Source organism: Clavelina lepadiformis, chromosome 1 (assembly GCF_947623445.1).
Source record: "Clavelina lepadiformis chromosome 1, kaClaLepa1.1, whole genome shotgun sequence".
NCBI lineage: Eukaryota > Metazoa > Chordata > Ascidiacea > Aplousobranchia > Clavelinidae > Clavelina > Clavelina lepadiformis.
The window spans coordinates 17,774,640-17,796,034 of NC_135240.1; the positions used below are offsets into that span (position 1 = coordinate 17,774,640).

General features: G+C 40.9%; 18 non-coding genes across 18 annotated transcripts; 14 read left to right on the top strand and 4 right to left on the bottom strand.

The window, feature by feature from the left end:
• The first annotated feature begins 115 nt into the window (after nt 1-115).
• Nucleotides 116-234, top strand: LOC143444385 (5S ribosomal RNA). Its single transcript, XR_013113737.1, has one exon. It is a non-coding gene; the product is annotated as a 5S ribosomal RNA (ribosomal RNA).
• A 765-nt stretch (nt 235-999) lies between these two features.
• On the top strand, nt 1,000-1,072 carry Trnat-ugu (transfer RNA threonine (anticodon UGU)). Its single transcript has one exon. It is a non-coding gene; the product is annotated as a tRNA-Thr (tRNA).
• A 1,846-nt stretch (nt 1,073-2,918) lies between these two features.
• On the top strand, nt 2,919-2,991 carry Trnav-aac (transfer RNA valine (anticodon AAC)). Its single transcript has one exon. It is a non-coding gene; the product is annotated as a tRNA-Val (tRNA).
• Nucleotides 2,992-3,225: 234 nt separating this feature from the next.
• On the bottom strand, nt 3,226-3,299 carry Trnan-guu (transfer RNA asparagine (anticodon GUU)). The gene has a single exon. It is a non-coding gene; the product is annotated as a tRNA-Asn (tRNA).
• Nucleotides 3,300-3,753: 454 nt separating this feature from the next.
• On the top strand, nt 3,754-3,872 carry LOC143444386 (5S ribosomal RNA). Its single transcript, XR_013113738.1, has one exon. It is a non-coding gene; the product is annotated as a 5S ribosomal RNA (ribosomal RNA).
• Nucleotides 3,873-4,637: 765 nt separating this feature from the next.
• Nucleotides 4,638-4,710, top strand: Trnat-ugu (transfer RNA threonine (anticodon UGU)). The gene has a single exon. It is a non-coding gene; the product is annotated as a tRNA-Thr (tRNA).
• A 1,848-nt stretch (nt 4,711-6,558) lies between these two features.
• Nucleotides 6,559-6,631, top strand: Trnav-aac (transfer RNA valine (anticodon AAC)). The gene has a single exon. It is a non-coding gene; the product is annotated as a tRNA-Val (tRNA).
• A 234-nt stretch (nt 6,632-6,865) lies between these two features.
• Trnan-guu (transfer RNA asparagine (anticodon GUU)) lies at nt 6,866-6,939 on the bottom strand. The gene has a single exon. It is a non-coding gene; the product is annotated as a tRNA-Asn (tRNA).
• Nucleotides 6,940-7,393: 454 nt separating this feature from the next.
• LOC143444387 (5S ribosomal RNA) lies at nt 7,394-7,512 on the top strand. Its single transcript, XR_013113739.1, has one exon. It is a non-coding gene; the product is annotated as a 5S ribosomal RNA (ribosomal RNA).
• A 781-nt stretch (nt 7,513-8,293) lies between these two features.
• Trnat-ugu (transfer RNA threonine (anticodon UGU)) lies at nt 8,294-8,366 on the top strand. The gene has a single exon. It is a non-coding gene; the product is annotated as a tRNA-Thr (tRNA).
• A 1,847-nt stretch (nt 8,367-10,213) lies between these two features.
• On the top strand, nt 10,214-10,286 carry Trnav-aac (transfer RNA valine (anticodon AAC)). Its single transcript has one exon. It is a non-coding gene; the product is annotated as a tRNA-Val (tRNA).
• Nucleotides 10,287-10,520: 234 nt separating this feature from the next.
• Nucleotides 10,521-10,594, bottom strand: Trnan-guu (transfer RNA asparagine (anticodon GUU)). Its single transcript has one exon. It is a non-coding gene; the product is annotated as a tRNA-Asn (tRNA).
• A 454-nt stretch (nt 10,595-11,048) lies between these two features.
• Nucleotides 11,049-11,167, top strand: LOC143444388 (5S ribosomal RNA). Its single transcript, XR_013113740.1, has one exon. It is a non-coding gene; the product is annotated as a 5S ribosomal RNA (ribosomal RNA).
• A 5,209-nt stretch (nt 11,168-16,376) lies between these two features.
• Nucleotides 16,377-16,449, top strand: Trnat-ugu (transfer RNA threonine (anticodon UGU)). The gene has a single exon. It is a non-coding gene; the product is annotated as a tRNA-Thr (tRNA).
• A 1,847-nt stretch (nt 16,450-18,296) lies between these two features.
• Nucleotides 18,297-18,369, top strand: Trnav-aac (transfer RNA valine (anticodon AAC)). Its single transcript has one exon. It is a non-coding gene; the product is annotated as a tRNA-Val (tRNA).
• Nucleotides 18,370-18,603: 234 nt separating this feature from the next.
• Trnan-guu (transfer RNA asparagine (anticodon GUU)) lies at nt 18,604-18,677 on the bottom strand. The gene has a single exon. It is a non-coding gene; the product is annotated as a tRNA-Asn (tRNA).
• A 454-nt stretch (nt 18,678-19,131) lies between these two features.
• Nucleotides 19,132-19,250, top strand: LOC143444390 (5S ribosomal RNA). Its single transcript, XR_013113741.1, has one exon. It is a non-coding gene; the product is annotated as a 5S ribosomal RNA (ribosomal RNA).
• A 773-nt stretch (nt 19,251-20,023) lies between these two features.
• On the top strand, nt 20,024-20,096 carry Trnat-ugu (transfer RNA threonine (anticodon UGU)). The gene has a single exon. It is a non-coding gene; the product is annotated as a tRNA-Thr (tRNA).
• Nucleotides 20,097-21,395: the final 1,299 nt, after the last annotated feature.

Consider the following 21,395-nt stretch of genomic DNA (forward strand, 5'->3'; position numbering starts at 1 on the left):
TTTTAACCAATTCATGAATCCATTATATTAATGCACTCATACGACGCCAAAGCACATTAAAGTAGGCATGTATTCAACTGCTCGAATAAAATCGCCGTTTTAGCGAGGGACTTTCGCCTACGACCATACCACGTTGAGTACACCCCATCTCGTCCGATCTGGGAAGTTAAGCAACGTCGGGCCCGGTTAGTACTTGGATGGGTGACCGCCTGGGAATACCGGGTGTTGTAGGCTTTTCGTTATTTTCTAATTTTCCAACGTTTTTGTCTGTATTTTCATTTTCCGGATGAGCTTTTCAAAAGTCAAACTATGTTTTAATTTCTAATCAATATCATTTTTGAACATGTTTTATATTAGATATTTTTATTTTGTAAATACTCTATATATATTTATATTGTTTCCAAATTGAAGACAATCGAGACGAAGATCAGAACGAACAAACATAGTTGGACGAGGTGAATGACGCTGACCCCAACAAATCCGGGATAAGTCACTCACTCACTCACTCACTCACTCACTCACTCACTCAACGGAGTTGTGGACAATGACAAGGGCCCCCACGACGAGGTTTTCAACAGGGTCGGAACCAGTGGGGACGCGCAATCACCACCTAAAACGGAAAACATCGCGGAAGATGCTCAACCCACCTAAACCGAGTGCGCGACATTACCCTAACCTACCTGCCTAATTTTTTAACTATGGGCTGCGTGACCTACTTTTTAAAATCGCATTTGGTCCAGAAAAGAGTTTATTTTATGTGTTCTCCAGCGTATCAGTATAATAAATAGGTTATACGTATCCACTGACCAAAGCGTGATCTGCTACTAGACAGACGCTTTGCCACTAAACCATGGCCCCGTACGTTCATCATTTCTCAGATTGCTCTTGTCAAAGTCGAAGTTTTATTGACCTCATATTGATTAAGCCTGACCAGTTTCACTTGATTAATGTTTTTTTGCAGTTTGCAAAAATATATTATCAGCACACAGTATCGTAGCCGCCTCTATAGCTCAGGGGTTAGAGCACTGGTCTTGTAAACCAGGGGTCGTGAGTTCAATTCTCACTGGAGGCTCTTCTACTTACAACGTTACGTTGTGTTGTCAGCTTGAAATGGAATTTTAGCAAGACACAAAAAACATCAATTTACATGCACAGCATAAAGTCGTCATAATGTTTTCCTCACCATTTTGTGTTTGAAACCAGCGAGAATTTGGCTAACAGTCGATCGAGGTAATCCATCATAAAACTGAGATGTTATTCATGCAATGCGAGCTAGATGTTCAGAATGTTAACGCACAAGTTGCGCTGCACAAGTCTCTCTGACATGTGGTTTCAAGTGCCCGACTCATTGCTTATTTTCAATATTCTCCTTGTAGTTGACTCAATGACATTCGAAAGGAAGCTTTCAGCGCAAATATTTTGCAATAAACTGGTTTCTACTCGCGTTTGGTCACATAATCACAACTTTAAAACATCAATAAATTGAATCTTTCTTCCCCCTGTCGTTCCTCCGTATAGTTTGGGTTATCAGGTTCGTCTAAAGTCTAAAAGAGGTGCAACTGCTATTTTAACCAGTTCACCATACAAGAAGCAGTTGGCTGCAACGAATCGTAGCCAATGCGCGGTATCTGGCAACAGCAGTAAAACAAGTTCATCGAAAAAGCGTTCTATGAAGAAAGCTAAGGTTTCCAGGTCATCAATGCAGCAGAAGGACACAGTCGATGAAAGTGATAACAACGTAGATGCAGAATGCTTTTACTGCAACAAAATGTATTCCAAATCGTCCGAGAATGATGGGTGGATCCAGTGCTCCAAATGCATGCGATGGGCGCACGAAGCCTGCTCTGGGTGTAATGAAGAAGATGACAACTTTATTTGTGAATTATATTTTTAAAAATTGATGGTGAACTGCGATTACTTTCATAACTACTTCGATTATCATGACAATTTGTAATGAAATTGATTGTGACGTGGAACAAATTGCCTTGTTTACTCAAAACTTACGGTGGTCCACTTTACCCCACACATGTGGGGTAAAGTAGACTATTGGAGGTGCTTTTAAATCAAAAAAAATTTATGTAAGAATCCAAGCAATCAATAAAAGGGCACTTCAAAATGATCGAAATACCTTAGAGTTAACTCTCAAAACAAACAAGTCAAACGTTTTGATGAAATCAGTGAATTGTAACGATTTAAGCCTTAGGTGGTCCGCTTTACCCCACCCTCCCCTACATTAAATCAAGAAGCTACCATCGCAAAACTACATCATAAACCTACCCTGAACTATGGCTTGCAACGAGACCTAGGTTATGACTGCCTACAGTCTAAATTTGGACAGATTCCATGTGCTGTAGGCCTACTCAGTTTTCTATAACAACTGCCTAAACTTTACAACAACGTTTTAGCTTAAAATTTTAGGACAAATAGGCCTACTCCAAAATACCAAAAATTCAAACCCACACAAAACTTACAACTTAGCCTAGACCTGGAACCAGCTATCGCCAAAACAATAAGAAACTAGTCCACATCGACGTCATATGCGCATTGGACCGGAAATTTTCTTAATTTTTTTAATATGACGCATTGAGTGCGACACGGTAACAATCGCCGTTGTGACGGCTCAAAATCGTCTTTCCATTGGGAAGTGATGCCTTAAGGTCCACAGCTGAATCATGGGCGGATATATGAGAGGCCCCTAAAAAGTTTGAAGCTCGGTTTTAATTCCAACAGTAATGAAGCGCTTTCGTACAAAGAAATGTCCGTTATACATGAAGCACTTTCACGATTTGATTCCGGGAGGAACCAACGCTTGATATACAGCTTTGGAAAAATTGAAACGTTCAAAATATTGATTTCCACTTCACGTAAAAGTAGCGCTTTGAAAATGAAAATAATACAAACTTTCTTTACCTCAACCCGTTCTCGTAGTGTAGCGGTTATCACGTTCGCCTAACACGCGAAAGGTCCCCAGTTCGATCCTGGGCGAGAACATGCTTAAAATTTATTTGCGCAATAAAATATCAGACTTAATGGAAAGAATTCAAATAAAATTCACTTGCTATTTCTATGTTCTTTCGATGTTTTGCTTCGGTGGTGTAAAGGTTATCACGTTCGCCTCACACGTGAAAGTTTTCGAGATAGGTCGAAGAAAACGAAAGGTTAATCTTTTCAAAAAGTTTATAAACCACAAGTGTCGTTTTCAAAGTTTCACGTTCAAGAATCTCCAGTCCCTGGGTGGGCTTGAACCACCAACCTTTCGGTTAACAGCCGAACGCGCTAACCGATTGCGCCACAGAGACTTATCTATGCTGATTAATCGTCTTCTTCATTGTAGGATTGGTAATGCAGCAGAAGTAATTTATAAGCCTTATTTGCTTGATTTAAATGATCGAGTTATGTTAAGTTCGAGTTCGCAGCCTTGGCCAATACTAGGCTCTCTTCTAGGCGAAGCCAAACCTTGAAAAACCAAAATACCTAAATTTTTATTCCAACATCGTGACACTTTCTTTAATAATATTTCAAACGTGGCAAACATTTTTATCTCGTTGAAATTTTCTAATGTCTCTTTTGTTCAAGGAATATAGCTTGTCGTCAGCAAAATATTGTTGTTTAAAATGTAGCAAACTGTTATAAAACGTTTTTAACCAATTCATGAATCCATTATATTAATGCACTCATACGACGCCAAAGCACATTAAAGTAGGCATGTATTCAACTGCTCGAATAAAATCGCCGTTTTAGCGAGGGACTTTCGCCTACGACCATACCACGTTGAGTACACCCCATCTCGTCCGATCTGGGAAGTTAAGCAACGTCGGGCCCGGTTAGTACTTGGATGGGTGACCGCCTGGGAATACCGGGTGTTGTAGGCTTTTCGTTATTTTCTAATTTTCCAACGTTTTTGTCTGTATTTTCATTTTCCGGATGAGCTTTTCAAAAGTCAAACTATGTTTTAATTTCTAATCAATATCATTTTTGAACATGTTTTATATTAGATATTTTTATTTTGTAAATACTCTATATATATTTATATTGTTTCCAAATTGAAGACAATCGAGACGAAGATCAGAACGAACAAACATAGTTGGACGAGGTGAATGACGCTGACCCCAACAAATCCGGGATAAGTCACTCACTCACTCACTCACTCACTCACTCACTCACTCAACGGAGTTGTGGACAATGACAAGGGCCCCCACGACGAGGTTTTCAACAGGGTCGGAACCAGTGGGGACGCGCAATCACCACCTAAAACGGAAAACATCGCGGAAGATGCTCAACCCACCTAAACCGAGTGCGCGACATTACCCTAACCTACCTGCCTAATTTTTTAACTATGGGCTGCGTGACCTACTTTTTAAAATCGCATTTGGTCCAGAAAAGAGTTTATTTTATGTGTTCTCCAGCGTATCAGTATAATAAATAGGTTATACGTATCCACTGACCAAAGCGTGATCTGCTACTAGACAGACGCTTTGCCACTAAACCATGGCCCCGTACGTTCATCATTTCTCAGATTGCTCTTGTCAAAGTCGAAGTTTTATTGACCTCATATTGATTAAGCCTGACCAGTTTCACTTGATTAATGTTTTTTTGCAGTTTGCAAAAATATATTATCAGCACACAGTATCGTAGCCGCCTCTATAGCTCAGGGGTTAGAGCACTGGTCTTGTAAACCAGGGGTCGTGAGTTCAATTCTCACTGGAGGCTCTTCTACTTACAACGTTACGTTGTGTTGTCAGCTTGAAATGGAATTTTAGCAAGACACAAAAAACATCAATTTACATGCACAGCATAAAGTCGTCATAATGTTTTCCTCACCATTTTGTGTTTGAAACCAGCGAGAATTTGGCTAACAGTCGATCGAGGTAATCCATCATAAAACTGAGATGTTATTCATGCAATGCGAGCTAGATGTTCAGAATGTTAACGCACAAGTTGCACTGCACAAGTCTCTCTGACATGTGGTTTCAAGTGCCCGACTCATTGCTTATTTTCAATATTCTCCTTGTAGTTGACTCAATGACATTCGAAAGGAAGCTTTCAGCGCAAATATTTTGCAATAAACTGGTTTCTACTCGCGTTTGGTCACATAATCACAACTTTAAAACATCAATAAATTGAATCTTTCTTCCCCCTGTCGTTCCTCCGTATAGTTTGGGTTATCAGGTTCGTCTAAAGTCTAAAAGAGGTGCAACTGCTATTTTAACCAGTTCACCATACAAGAAGCAGTTGGCTGCAACGAATCGTAGCCAATGCGCGGTATCTGGCAACAGCAGTAAAACAAGTTCATCGAAAAAGCGTTCTATGAAGAAAGCTAAGGTTTCCAGGTCATCAATGCAGCAGAAGGACACAGTCGATGAAAGTGATAACAACGTAGATGCAGAATGCTTTTACTGCAACAAAATGTATTCCAAATCGTCCGAGAATGATGGGTGGATCCAGTGCTCCAAATGCATGCGATGGGCGCACGAAGCCTGCTCTGGGTGTAATGAAGAAGATGACAACTTTATTTGTGAATTATATTTTTAAAAATTGATGGTGAACTGCGATTACTTTCATAACTACTTCGATTATCATGACAATTTGTAATGAAATTGATTGTGACGTGGAACAAATTGCCTTGTTTACTCAAAACTTACGGTGGTCTACTTTACCCCACACATGTGGGGTAAAGTAGACTATTGGAGGTGCTTTTAAATCAAAAAAAATTTATTTTAAGAATCCAAGCAATCAATAAAAGGGCACTTCAAAAATGATCGAAATACCTTAGAGTTAACTCTCAAAACAAACAAGTCAAACGTTTTGATGAAATCAGTGAATTGTAACGATTTAAGCCTTAGGTGGTCCGCTTTACCCCACCCTCCCCTACATTAAATCAAGAAGCTACCATCGCAAAACTACATCATAAACCTACCCTGAACTATGGCTTGCAACGAGACCTAGGTTATGACTGCCTACAGTCTAAATTTGGACAGATTCCATGTGCTGTAGGCCTACTCAGTTTTCTATAACAACTGCCTAAACTTTACAACAACGTTTTAGCTTAAAATTTTAGGACAAATAGGCCTACTCCAAAATACCAAAAATTCAAACCCACACAAAACTTACAACTTAGCCTAGACCTGGAACCAGCTATCGCCAAAACAATAAGAAACTAGTCCACATCGACGTCATATGCGCATTGGACCGGAAATTTTCTTAATTTTTTTAATATGACGCATTGAGTGCGACACGGTAACAATCGCCGTTGTGACGGCTCAAAATCGTCTTTCCATTGGGAAGTGATGCCTTAAGGTCCACAGCTGAATCATGGGCGGATATATGAGAGGCCCCTAAAAAGTTTGAAGCTCGGTTTTAATTCCAACAGTAATGAAGCGCTTTCGTACAAAGAAATGTCCGTTATACATGAAGCACTTTCACGATTTGATTCCGGGAGGAACCAACGCTTGATATACAGCTTTGGAAAAATTGAAACGTTCAAAATATTGATTTCCACTTCACGTAAAAGTAGCGCTTTGAAAATGAAAATAATACAAACTTTCTTTACCTCAACCCGTTCTCGTAGTGTAGCGGTTATCACGTTCGCCTAACACGCGAAAGGTCCCCAGTTCGATCCTGGGCGAGAACATGCTTAAAATTTATTTGCGCAATAAAATATCAGACTTAATGGAAAGAATTCAAATAAAATTCACTTGCTATTTCTATGTTCTTTCGATGTTTTGCTTCGGTGGTGTAAAGGTTATCACGTTCGCCTCACACGTGAAAGTTTTCGAGATAGGTCGAAGAAAACGAAAGGTTAATCTTTTCAAAAAGTTTATAAACCACAAGTATCGTTTTCAAAGTTTCACGTTCAAGAATCTCCCGTCCCTGGGTGGGCTTGAACCACCAACCTTTCGGTTAACAGCCGAACGCGCTAACCGATTGCGCCACAGAGACTTATCTATGCTGATTAATCGTCTTCTTCATTGTAGGATTGGTAATGCAGCAGAAGTAATTCATAAGCCTTATTTGCTTGATTTAAATGATCGAGTTATGTTAAGTTCGAGTTCGCAGCCTTGGCCAATACTAGGCTCTTTTCTAGGCGAAGCCAAACCTTGAAAAACCAAAATACCTAAATTTTTATTCCAACATCGTGACACTTTCTTTAATAATATTTCAAACGTGGCAAACATTTTTATCTCGTTGAAATTTTCTAATGTCTCTTTTGTTCAAGGAATATAGCTTGTCGTCAGCAAAATATTGTTGTTTAAAATGTAGCAAACTGTTATAAAACGTTTTTAACCAATTCATGAATCCATTATATTAATGCACTCATACGACGCCAAAGCACATTAAAGTAGGCATGTATTCAACTGCTCGAATAAAATCGCCGTTTTAGCGAGGGACTTTCGCCTACGACCATACCACGTTGAGTACACCCCATCTCGTCCGATCTGGGAAGTTAAGCAACGTCGGGCCCGGTTAGTACTTGGATGGGTGACCGCCTGGGAATACCGGGTGTTGTAGGCTTTTCGTTATTTTCTAATTTTCCAACGTTTTTGTCTGTATTTTCATTTTCCGGATGAGCTTTTCAAAAGTCAAACTATGTTTTAATTTCTAATCAATATCATTTTTGAACATGTTTTATATTAGATATTTTTATTTTGTAAATACTCTATATATATTTATATTGTTTCCAAATTGAAGACAATCGAGACGAAGATCAGAACGAACAAACATAGTTGGACGAGGTGAATGACGCTGACCCCAACAAATCCGGGATAAGTCACTCACTCACTCACTCACTCACTCACTCACTCACTCACTCACTCACTCACTCAACGGAGTTGTGGACAATGACAAGGGCCCCCACGACGAGGTTTTCAACAGGGTCGGAACCAGTGGGGACGCGCAATCACCACCTAAAACGGAAAACATCGCGGAAGATGCTCAACCCACCTAAACCGAGTGCGCGACATTACCCTAACCTACCTGCCTAATTTTTTAACTATGGGCTGCGTGACCTACTTTTTAAAATCGCATTTGGTCCAGAAAAGAGTTTATTTTATGTGTTCTCCAGCGTATCAGTATAATAAATAGGTTATACGTATCCACTGACCAAAGCGTGATCTGCTACTAGACAGACGCTTTGCCACTAAACCATGGCCCCGTACGTTCATCATTTCTCAGATTGCTCTTGTCAAAGTCGAAGTTTTATTGACCTCATATTGATTAAGCCTGACCAGTTTCACTTGATTAATGTTTTTTTGCAGTTTGCAAAAATATATTATCAGCACACAGTATCGTAGCCGCCTCTATAGCTCAGGGGTTAGAGCACTGGTCTTGTAAACCAGGGGTCGTGAGTTCAATTCTCACTGGAGGCTCTTCTACTTACAACGTTACGTTGTGTTGTCAGCTTGAAATGGAATTTTAGCAAGACACAAAAAACATCAATTTACATGCACAGCATAAAGTCGTCATAATGTTTTCCTCACCATTTTGTGTTTGAAACCAGCGAGAATTTGGCTAACAGTCGATCGAGGTAATCCATCATAAAACTGAGATGTTATTCATGCAATGCGAGCTAGATGTTCAGAATGTTAACGCACAAGTTGCGCTGCACAAGTCTCTCTGACATGTGGTTTCAAGTGCCCGACTCATTGCTTATTTTCAATATTCTCCTTGTAGTTGACTCAATGACATTCGAAAGGAAGCTTTCAGCGCAAATATTTTGCAATAAACTGGTTTCTACTCGCGTTTGGTCACATAATCACAACTTTAAAACATCAATAAATTGAATCTTTCTTCCCCCTGTCGTTCCTCCGTATAGTTTGGGTTATCAGGTTCGTCTAAAGTCTAAAAGAGGTGCAACTGCTATTTTAACCAGTTCACCATACAAGAAGCAGTTGGCTGCAACGAATCGTAGCCAATGCGCGGTATCTGGCAACAGCAGTAAAACAAGTTCATCGAAAAAGCGTTCTATGAAGAAAGCTAAGGTTTCCAGGTCATCAATGCAGCAGAAGGACACAGTCGATGAAAGTGATAACAACGTAGATGCAGAATGCATTTACTGCAACAAAATGTATTCCAAATCGTCCGAGAATGATGGGTGGATCCAGTGCTCCAAATGCATGCGATGGGCGCACGAAGCCTGCTCTGGGTGTAATGAAGAAGATGACAACTTTATTTGTGAATTATATTTTTAAAAATTGATGGTGAACTGCGATTACTTTCATAACTACTTCGATTATCATGACAATTTGTAATGAAATTGATTGTGACGTGGAACAAATTGCCTTGTTTACTCAAAACTTACGGTGGTCCACTTTACCCCACACATGTGGGGTAAAGTAGACTATTGGAGGTGCTTTTAAATCAAAAAAAATTTATGTAAGAAAGCAAGCAATCAATAAAAGGGCACTTCAAAAATGATCGAAATACCTTAGAGTTAACTCTCAAAACAAACAAGTCAAACGTTTTGATGAAATCAGTGAATTGTAACGATTTAAGCCTTAGGTGGTCCGCTTTACCCCACCCTCCCCTACATTAAATCAAGAAGCTACCATCGCAAAACTACATCATAAACCTACCCTGAACTATGGCTTGCAACGAGACCTAGGTTATGACTGCCTACAGTCTAAATTTGGACAGATTCCATGTGCTGTAGGCCTACTCAGTTTTCTATAACAACTGCCTAAACTTTACAACAACGTTTTAGCTTAAAATTTTAGGACAAATAGGCCTACTCCAAAATACCAAAAATTCAAACCCACACAAAACTTACAACTTAGCCTAGACCTGGAACCAGCTATCGCCAAAACAATAAGAAACTAGTCCACATCGACGTCATATGCGCATTGGACCGGAAATTTTCTTAATTTTTTTAATATGACGCATTGAGTGCGACACGGTAACAATCGCCGTTGTGACGGCTCAAAATCGTCTTTCCATTGGGAAGTGATGCCTTAAGGTCCACAGCTGAATCATGGGCGGATATATGAGAGGCCCCTAAAAAGTTTGAAGCTCGGCTTTAATTCCAACAGTAATGAAGCGCTTTCGTACAAAGAAATGTCCGTTATACATGAAGCACTTTCACGATTTGATTCCGGGAGGAACCAACGCTTGATATACAGCTTTGGAAAAATTGAAACGTTCAAAATATTGATTTCCACTTCACGTAAAAGTAGCGCTTTGAAAATGAAAATAATACAAACTTTCTTTACCTCAACCCGTTCTCGTAGTGTAGCGGTTATCACGTTCGCCTAACACGCGAAAGGTCCCCAGTTCGATCCTGGGCGAGAACATGCTTAAAATTTATTTGCGCAATAAAATATCAGACTTAATGGAAAGAATTCAAATAAAATTCACTTGCTATTTCTATGTTCTTTCGATGTTTTGCTTCGGTGGTGTAAAGGTTATCACGTTCGCCTCACACGTGAAAGTTTTCGAGATAGGTCGAAGAAAACGAAAGGTTAATCTTTTCAAAAAGTTTATAAACCACAAGTATCGTTTTCAAAGTTTCACGTTCAAGAATCTCCAGTCCCTGGGTGGGCTTGAACCACCAACCTTTCGGTTAACAGCCGAACGCGCTAACCGATTGCGCCACAGAGACTTATCTATGCTGATTAATCGTCTTCTTCATTGTAGGATTGGTAATGCAGCAGAAGTAATTCTTAAGCCTTATTTGCTTGATTTAAATGATCGAGTTATGTTAAGTTCGAGTTCGCAGCCTTGGCCAATACTAGGCTCTCTTCTAGGCGAAGCCAAACCTTGAAAAACCAAAATACCTAAATTTTTATTCCAACATCGTGACACTTTCTTTAATAATATTTCAAACGTGGCAAACATTTTTATCTCGTTGAAATTTTCTAATGTCTCTTTTGTTCAAGGAATATAGCTTGTCGTCAGCAAAATATTGTTGTTTAAAATGTAGCAAACTGTTATAAAACGTTTTTAACCAATTCATGAATCCATTATATTAATGCACTCATACGACGCCAAAGCACATTAAAGTAGGCATGTATTCAACTGCTCGAATAAAATCGCCGTTTTAGCGAGGGACTTTCGCCTACGACCATACCACGTTGAGTACACCCCATCTCGTCCGATCTGGGAAGTTAAGCAACGTCGGGCCCGGTTAGTACTTGGATGGGTGACCGCCTGGGAATACCGGGTGTTGTAGGCTTTTCGTTATTTTCTAATTTTCCAACGTTTTTGTCTGCATTTTCATTTTCCGGATGAGCTTTTCAAAAGTCAAACTATGTTTTAATTTCTAATCAATATCATTTTTGAACAAGTTTTATATTAGATATTTTTATTTTGTAAATACTCTATATATATTTATATTGTTTCCAAATTGAAGACAATCGAGACGAAGATCAGAACGAACAAACATAGTTGGACGAGGTGAATGACGCTGACCCCAACAAATCCGGGATAAGTCACTCACTCACTCACTCACTCACTCACTCACTCACTCACTCACTCACTCACTCAACGGAGTTGTGGACAATGACAAGGGCCCCCACGACGAGGTTTTCAACAGGGTCGGAACCAGTGGGGACGCGCAATCACCACCTAAAACGGAAAACATCGCGGAAGATGCTCAACCCACCTAAACCGAGTGCGCGACATTACCCTAACCTACCTGCCTAATTTTTTAACTATGGGCTGCGTGACCTACTTTTTAAAATCGCATTTGGTCCAGAAAAGAGTTTATTTTATGTGTTCTCCAGCGTATCAGTATAATAAATAGGTTATACGTGTGGTGACATTCCATTGTATTAACATTCCTTTGTTAACGCCTTGCCTCACGCCTTAATTGTTTACGCCTTGCCTCACGCCTTAATTGCTTCGCCGCCTTAAATAGAACTGTAGAACTTCATTTCAGTAGCAAGCGCAGTGTCGGTGGGTCGGCTGCTTAATAGTATGATTTCACATATATAAATGTTATATAGCTGTCACGTTTCGCCTAACTGATTCTATTTGTTTTAGGTCTGTTCAATTCTGTTTTTAATAAAGCCTAAGTTGCTCGGATTTAGTGTTTGAGTTTCAAGGTTATGACAATTTATTAAAAACAGTATAAGACGAACAGGTGATGGACAAGCTCTTACTTCGACCGAAAGATCTCACGGTTAGCCCGGATACCGTCGACGCTCCTAAAGTCTTCAAGTATTGGTTACAGACGGTCGAAGACTACATTGCTACACTGGAAGAGCTACGCCCTACGCAATCGCCCGATATAAACAAAACAAGAGTTGTTCGAAGCTGTCTTTCGCCCGAAGTTTTCTGCTACGTAGAGGAAGCTGATAGCTACGAGGGTATTGTAACTCTTCTGAAAGAGTTGTACATCCGACCAAGAAATAATGTCTACGCACGACATCTACTGGTCAGTCGGCAGCAAAACCACGGGGAAAATGTCCTGGAGTACCTTCGTGCCCTTAAGATACTTGCTAAGGATTGTACTTTTGAAGCAGTCACAGCGAGTAAGTACCGCAACGAACTTATACGGGACGCTTTCATTAATGGGGTGAGTTCTTCGCTCGTACGTCAACGCCTGTTGGAGATAGATGATATCAACCTACAGCGAGCAGCCGATTTAGCCGATAACTTAGAGAGAGCTCAATTGCAATCGAGCTCAATGGGCTCTGTCAGTACCGGCCCTCGCCTGGTGGCTTCGGCCCAACCAACGTTGCCCGCTTTGCCACCGAGAGAAAGCACACTACAAACTGGAGGATCACTAGCTGTCGCTCCGAAAGTACGTGAATTGAGGACTCAAAAAACTTGCTTCTACTGTGGCGGTGCGCTACATAGTCGTAATTATTGTCCCGCCCGTGATCGAGAATGTCGCAATTGCGGAAAAAGAGGCCATTTCTCAAATGTCTGCCGCAGTAATCGCTCTTTTCTACAAACTGCTAAGCAATCCAAGGGATCAAGTGAACTATCAGAACGGTATTCTGCCATCGCCGCTAAAACATCTGGGACCTCATTTCTGGCAGGTGCTTCCGGCTGCCTCCAGCGTACAGTCGTCAACGCTGTCATTGAAGGCCGACTCGTTAAAGCCTTGTTAGACTCCGGCGCTTCAGAAAATTTTATCGCTAGCTCTTTAGCTGAAAACATCAATTTAAAACCGGAAGGAAAAGTGAGTGATATAACCTTGGCTTCCACTGAACTGCAGTTGGAAACACAAGGTCATGTTAAAACAGCCATTCAACTGCTCGGCCGGAGCTACTCTAACGTTGTGCTGGACGTAATGCATAACTCTTGTGCCGATATCATCTTGGGGCAAAAATTTCTACAAAGACATGAGGCTGTTACTTTCGAATTTGGTGGAGCTGAAAATCCTCTTGTGGTGTCCGCTGCTTCGGAAAAGGTTTTCGCGGTAGCGGCAGCCGATGTTGACCCACCCAACTTGTTCGAATTTATGCAAAAGGATTACTACCCTGTCGCTTCTCGCACTCGTTCCTACTCAAGGGAAGACTCCGCCTTCATAAAAGCCGAAATTAAAAGATTAATTTCCGAAAACATCGTTGAGCCGTCGAAATCGCCTTGGAGAGCTCAATTACTAGTGGTGCGAAATCGAGAAAAATGTCGTTTGGTGGTCGACTACTCGCAAACTGTCAATCGCTTCACTTTGCTCGATGCTTACCCGCTTCCACGCATCGAGGACATTGTCAACAAGGTTGGAAAGGACAGATACTATAGCTCACTCGATCTACGGTCGGCCTACCACCAGGTACCGATTCGAGCGGAGGAACGCCCATTCACTGCGTTTGAAGCTATGGGTCGCCTGTATCAATACAAAAGACTTCCCTTTGGTGTTACAAACGGTGTGGCCGCCTTTCAAAGAGTGATTGACGATTTCAACCGACGTCATAAGCTAAAAAAGGTATTTGCATATTTGGACGACGTAACAGTTACTGGCGCGACGATAGAAGAACATGATCAAAATTTAGAAGCTTTGCTAAATGCCGCGAAGCTTACTGGATTAACTTTCAACGAAGAGAAGTCAAAAATGCGTCAGCAAACCATAAACCTGCTTGGGTACCAGATATCCCACAATCAAGTGAAGCCGGACCCCGAAAGACTCCGCCCGCTACTTGACATGCCTCCACCGAAATCCCCCCGGGAACTTAAAAGAATTTGTGGCATGTTTGCATACTATTCCAAATGGATCGAGATTTTTTCCGGAAAAGCTGGCCCCCTTTTTAAAGCTACCGATTTCCCTTTGAACGCTAAGGCGTCAAATGCTTTTGCCGAGTTAAAACAAGAAATTGTTAAAGCTAGTCTCAGTAGTATCTCTGAAGATATGCCGTTCGAGGTTGAGTGCGATGCATCCGACTACGCCGTTGCAGCCACTTTGTCACAAGGAGGGCGCCCAGTGGCGTTTATGTCTCGGACGCTCAGTAAATGTGAACGACGTTACCCTTCTATTGAGAAAGAAGCTACTGCTATCATAGAAGCGGTCCGTAAATGGGCCCATTACCTAAAAGGGAGAACGTTTACATTGGTAACGGACCAACGATCGGTTTCCTTTATGTTCAGTAAAACCAACAAAGGAAAAATCAAAAACAACAAAATACTGATGTGGCGTCTAGAACTGAGTCCTTTTCACTATGAAATTCGCCACAGGCCAGGGAAGGAAAATGTTGTCCCCCACGCCCTTTCAAGAGTTTGTGCCACAGTGGATTGCCTAAAAGACTTGTCATCGCTTCATGATTCCCTCGGACATCCAGGCTACGCTCGACTCTATCATTTCATCCGTGTTCGAAACTTTCCGTACACGAGCGAGGAAGCAAGAACCGCTTGTAAGTCCTGTCGTGTTTGCGCCGAGGTTAAACCCCGCTTTTTTAAAAGACCGCCTGAGACACTCATCAAAGCTACTCACCCGTGGGAACGTTTGAGTATGGACTTCAAAGGACCTGTTAAAGGAACGAAGCCATATCTATTAGTAATTCTTGACGAATATAGTCGTTATCCTTTTGTTTATCCTTGCAAGAATATGTCTTCAGACACAGTTATCGATTGTCTCTCCGACCTCTTCTGCTTGTTTGGTTTTCCGGCATACATACATAGTGATCGAGGATCCAGCTTCATGAGTCGGGAACTCAAAGATTTCTTAATGGCTCGAGGAATTGCGACAAGTTATTCTACTCCGTATCATCCGCAAGGGAATTCGCAATGCGAAAGAGCAAATCAAACGATTTGGAGAACTATAAAACTCCTCTTGTCCTCCTACAAAACCTCAGAAGAACATTGGGAACGTGTTCTCCCTCAAGCTCTACACGGAATTAGGTCGTTGTTGTGTACGGCCACTAACGAAACCCCACATGAAAGAATGTTTCCTTTTCCAAGACGGGCGACTCTAGGAAGCTCGATGCCTACGTGGTTGCTGAATCAACGAACCGTGCTGCTGCGTCGATTTGTGCGAAACAAAGGCGATCCAGTCTGCGATCCTGTCGAATTAATGATGGTGAACCCCACCTTCGCACGAGTTAAATATCCAAATGGAAGGGAGAGTACGGTGTCGACTTCCGACCTTTGCATCTTGCCCACAAGCAAACCCGGCTGACGATGACATTGAGGAAGCCACAGCATCGGATGTCACTCCACCGTTACGTCAACCGGAATTACGTTTGCCTACAGGCACTGGTGACGGTGTGCGGACAGAAACTGACATTCGAAACGATGGAGACCAGGAAACGTCTTCCATGGAGACTGATTCACAAACCCCGCGGCGCTCCACGAGAGAGAGAGAAGACCTCCACAAAGATATGGCGAATGGACCTTGTAGTTTTTTCAAACATTGTAATTACTTATTATAATTAATACTTAATAATTATTTAACCGGGGGTGAATGTGGTGACATTCCATTGTATTAACATTCCTTTGTTTACGCCTTGCCTCACGCCTTAATTGTTTACGCCTTGCCTCACGCCTTAATTGTTTACACCTTGCCTCACGCCTTAATTGCTTCGCCGCCTTAAATAGAACTGTAGAACTTCATTTCAGTAGCAAGCGCAGTGTCGGTGGGTCGGCTGCTTAATAGTATGAGTTCACATATATAAATGTTATATAGCTGTCACGTTTCGCCTAACTGATTCTATTTGTTTTAGGTCTGTTCAATTCTGTTTTTAATAAAGCCTAAGTTGCTCGGATTTAGTGTTTGAGTTTCAAGGTTATGACAATACGTATCCACTGACCAAAGCGTGATCTGCTACTAGACAGACGCTTTGCCACTAAACCATGGCCCCGTACGTTCATCATTTCTTAGATTGCTCTTGTCAAAGTCGAAGTTTTATTGACCTCATATTGATTAAGCCTGACCAGTTTCACTTGATTAATGTTTTTTTGCAGTTTGCAAAAATATATTATCAGCACACAGTATCGTAGCCGCCTTTATAGCTCAGGGGTTAGAGCACTGGTCTTGTAAACCAGGGGTCGTGAGTTCAATTCTCACTGGAGGCTCTTCTACTTACAACGTTACGTTGTGTTGTCAGCTTGAAATGGACTTTTAGCAAGACACAAAAAACATCAATTTACATGCACAGCATAAAGTCGTCATAATGTTTTCCTCACCATTTTGTGTTTGAAACCAGCGAGAATTTGGCTAACAGTCGATCGAGGTAATCCATCATAAAACTGAGATGTTATTCATGCAATGCGAGCTAGATGTTCAGAATGTTAACGCACAAGTTGCGCTGCACAAGTCTCTCTGACATGTGGTTTCAAGTGCCCGACTCATTGCTTATTTTCAATATTCTCCTTGTAGTTGACTCAATGACATTCGAAAGGAAGCTTTCAGCGCAAATATTTTGCAATAAACTGGTTTCTACTCGCGTTTGGTCACATAATCACAACTTTAAAACATCAATAAATTGAATCTTTCTTCCCCCTGTCGTTCCTCCGTATAGTTTGGGTTATCAGGTTTGTCTAAAGTCTAAGAGAGGTGCAACTGCTATTTTAACCAGTTCACCATACAAGAAGCAGTTGGCTGCAACGAATCGTAGCCAATCCGCGGTATCTGGCAACAGCAGTAAAACAAGTTCATCGAAAAAACGTTCTATGAAGAAAGCTAAGGTTTCCAGGTCATCAATGCAGCAGAAGGACACAGTCGATGAAAGTGATAACAACGTAGATGCAGAATGCTTTTACTGCAACAAAATGTATTCCAAATCGTCCGAGAATGATGGGTGGATCCAGTGCTCCAAATGCATGCGATGGGCGCACGAAGCCTGCTCTGGGTGTAATGAAGAAGATGACAACTTTATTTGTGAATTATATTTTTAAAAATTGATGGTGAACTGCGATTACTTTCATAACTACTTCGATTATCATGACAATTTGTAATGAAATTGATTGTGACGTGGAACAAATTGCCTTGTTTACTCAAAACTTACGGTGGTCCACTTTACCCCACACATGTGGGGTAAAGTAGACTATTGGAGGTGCTTTTAAATCAAAAAAAATTGATGTAAGAATCCAAGCAATCAATAAAAGGGCACTTCAAAAATGATCGAAATACCTTAGAGTTAACTCTCAAAACAAACAAGTCAAACGTTTTGATGAAATCAGTGAATTGTAACGATTTAAGCCTTAGGTGGTCCGCTTTACCCCACCCTCCCCTACATTAAATCAAGAAGCTACCATCGCAAAACTACATCATAAACCTACCCTGAACTATGGCTTGCAACGAGACCTAGGTTATGACTGCCTACAGTCTAAATTTGGACAGATTCCATGTGCTGTAGGCCTACTCAGTTTTCTATAACAACTGCCTAAACTTTACAACAACGTTTTAGCTTAAAATTTTAGGACAAATAGGCCTACTCCAAAATACCAAAAATTCAAACCCACACAAAACTTACAACTTAGCCTAGACCTGGAACCAGCTATCGCCAAAACAATAAGAAACTAGTCCACATCGACGTCATATGCGCATTGGACCGGAAATTTTCTTAATTTTTTTAATATGACGCATTGAGTGCGACACGGTAACAATCGCCGTTGTGACGGCTCAAAATCGTCTTTCCATTGGGAAGTGATGCCTTAAGGTCCACAGCTGAATCATGGGCGGATATATGAGAGGCCCCTAAAAAGTTTGAAGCTCGGTTTTAATTCCAACAGTAATGAAGCGCTTTCGTACAAAGAAATGTCCGTTATACATGAAGCACTTTCACGATTTGATTCCGGGAGGAACCATCGCTTGATATACAGCTTTGGAAAAATTGAAACGTTCAAAATATTGATTTCCACTTCACGTAAAAGTAGCGCTTTGAAAATGAAAATAATACAAACTTTCTTTACCTCAACCCGTTCTCGTAGTGTAGCGGTTATCACGTTCGCCTAACACGCGAAAGGTCCCCAGTTCGATCCTGGGCGAGAACATGCTTAAAATTTATTTGCGCAATAAAATATCAGACTTAATGGAAAGAATTTAAATAAAATTCACTTGCTATTTCTATGTTCTTTCGATGTTTTGCTTCGGTGGTGTAAAGGTTATCACGTTCGCCTCACACGTGAAAGTTTTCGAGATAGGTCGAAGAAAACGAAAGGTTAATCTTTTCAAAAAGTTTATAAACCACAAGTATCGTTTTCAAAGTTTCACGTTCAAGAATCTCCCGTCCCTGGGTGGGCTTGAACCACCAACCTTTCGGTTAACAGCCGAACGCGCTAACCGATTGCGCCACAGAGACTTATCTATGCTGATTAATCGTCTTCTTCATTGTAGGATTGGTAATGCAGCAGAAGTAATTCATAAGCCTTATTTGCTTGATTTAAATGATCGAGTTATGTTAAGTTCGAGTTCGCAGCCTTGGCCAATACTAGGCTCTCTTCTAGGCGAAGCCAAACCTTGAAAAACCAAAATACCTAAATTTTTATTCCAACATCGTGACACTTTCTTTAATAATATTTCAAACGTGGCAAACATTTTTATCTCGTTGAAATTTTCTAATGTCTCTTTTGTTCAAGGAATATAGCTTGTCGTCAGCAAAATATTGTTGTTTAAAATGTAGCAAACTGTTATAAAACGTTTTTAACCAGTTCATGAATCCATTATATTAATGCACTCATACGACGCCAAAGCACATTAAAGTAGGCATGTATTCAACTGCTCGAATAAAATCGCCGTTTTAGCGAGGGACTTTCGCCTACGACCATACCACGTTGAGTACACCCCATCTCGTCCGATCTGGGAAGTTAAGCAACGTCGGGCCCGGTTAGTACTTGGATGGGTGACCGCCTGGGAATACCGGGTGTTGTAGGCTTTTCGTTATTTTCTAATTTTCCAACGTTTTTGTCTGCATTTTCATTTTCCGGATGAGCTTTTCAAAAGTCAAACTATGTTTTAATTTCTAATCAATATCATTTTTGAACATGTTTTATATTAGATATTTTTATTTTGTAAATACTCTATATATATTTATATTGTTTCCAAATTGAAGACAATCGAGACGAAGATCAGAACGAACAAACATAGTTGGACGAGGTGAATGACGCTGACCCCAACAAATCCGGGATAAGTCACTCACTCACTCACTCACTCACTCACTCACTCACTCACTCACTCAACGGAGTTGTGGACAATGACAAGGGCCCCCACGACGAGGTTTTCAACAGGGTCGGAACCAGTGGGGACGCGCAATCACCACCTAAAACGGAAAACATCGCGGAAGATGCTCAACCCACCTAAACCGAGTGCGCGACATTACCCTAACCTACCTGCCTAATTTTTTAACTATGGGCTGCGTGACCTACTTTTTAAAATCGCATTTGGTCCAGAAAAGAGTTTATTTTATGTGTTCTCCAGCGTATCAATATAATGAATAGGTTATACGTATCCACTGACCAAAGCGTGATCTGCTACTAGACAGACGCTTTGCCACTAAACCATGGCCCCGTACGTTCATCATTTCTCAGATTGCTCTTGTCAAAGTCGAAGTTTTATTGACCTCATATTGATTAAGCCTGACCAGTTTCACTTGATTAATGTTTTTTTGCAGTTTGCAAAAATATATTATCAGCACACAGTATCGTAGCCGCCTCTATAGCTCAGGGGTTAGAGCACTGGTCTTGTAAACCAGGGGTCGTGAGTTCAATTCTCACTGGAGGCTTTTCTACTTACAACGTTACGTTGTGTTGTCAGCTTGAAATGGAATTTTAGCAAGACACAAAAAACATCAATTTACATGCACAGCATAAAGTCGTCATAATGTTTTCCTCACCATTTTGTGTTTGAAACCAGCGAGAATTTGGCTAACAGTCGATCGAGGTAATCCATCATAAAACTGAGATGTTATTCATGCAATGCGAGCTAGATGTTCAGAATGTTAACGCACAAGTTGCACTGCACAAGTCTCTCTGACATGTGGTTTCAAGTGCCCGACTCATTGCTTATTTTCAATATTCTCCTTGTAGTTGACTCAATGACATTCGAAAGGAAGCTTTCAGCGCAAATATTTTGCAATAAACTGGTTTCTACTCGCGTTTGGTCACATAATCACAACTTTAAAACATCAATAAATTGAATCTTTCTTCCCCCTGTCGTTCCTCCGTATAGTTTGGGTTATCAGGTTCGTCTAAAGTCTAAGAGAGGTGCAACTGCTATTTTAACCAGTTCACCATACAAGAAGCAGTTGGCTGCAACGAATCGTAGCCAATGCGCGGTATCTGGCAACAGCAGTAAAACAAGTTCATCGAAAAAGCGTTCTATGAAGAAAGCTAAGGTTTCCAGGTCATCAATGCAGCAGAAGGACACAGTCGATGAAAGTGATAACAACGTAGATGCAGAATGCTTTTACTGCAACAAAATGTATTCCAAATCGTCCGAGAATGATGGGTGGATCCAGTGCTCCAAATGCATGCGATGGGCGCACGAAGCCTGCTCTGGGTGTAATGAAGAAGATGACAACTTTATTTGTGAATTATATTTTTAAAAATTGATGGTGAACTGCGATTACTTTCATAACTACTTCGATTATCATGACAATTTGTAATGAAATTGATTGTGACGTGGAACAAATTGCCTTGTTTACTCAAAACTTACGGTGGTCCACTTTACCCCACACATGTGGGGTAAAGTAGACTATTGGAGGTGCTTTTAAATCAAAAAAAATTTATGTAAGAAAGCAAGCAATCAATAAAAGGGCACTTCAAAAATGATCGAAATACCTTAGAGTTAACTCTCAAAACAAACAAGTCAAACGTTTTGATGAAATCAGTGAATTGTAACGATTTAAGCCTTAGGTGGTCCGCTTTACCCCACCCTCCCCTACATTAAATCAAGAAGCTACCATCGCAAAACTACATCATAAACTTACCCTGAACTATGGCTTGCAACGAGACCTAGGTTATGACTGCCTACAGTCTAAATTTGGACAGATTCCATGTGCTGTAGGCCTACTCAGTTTTCT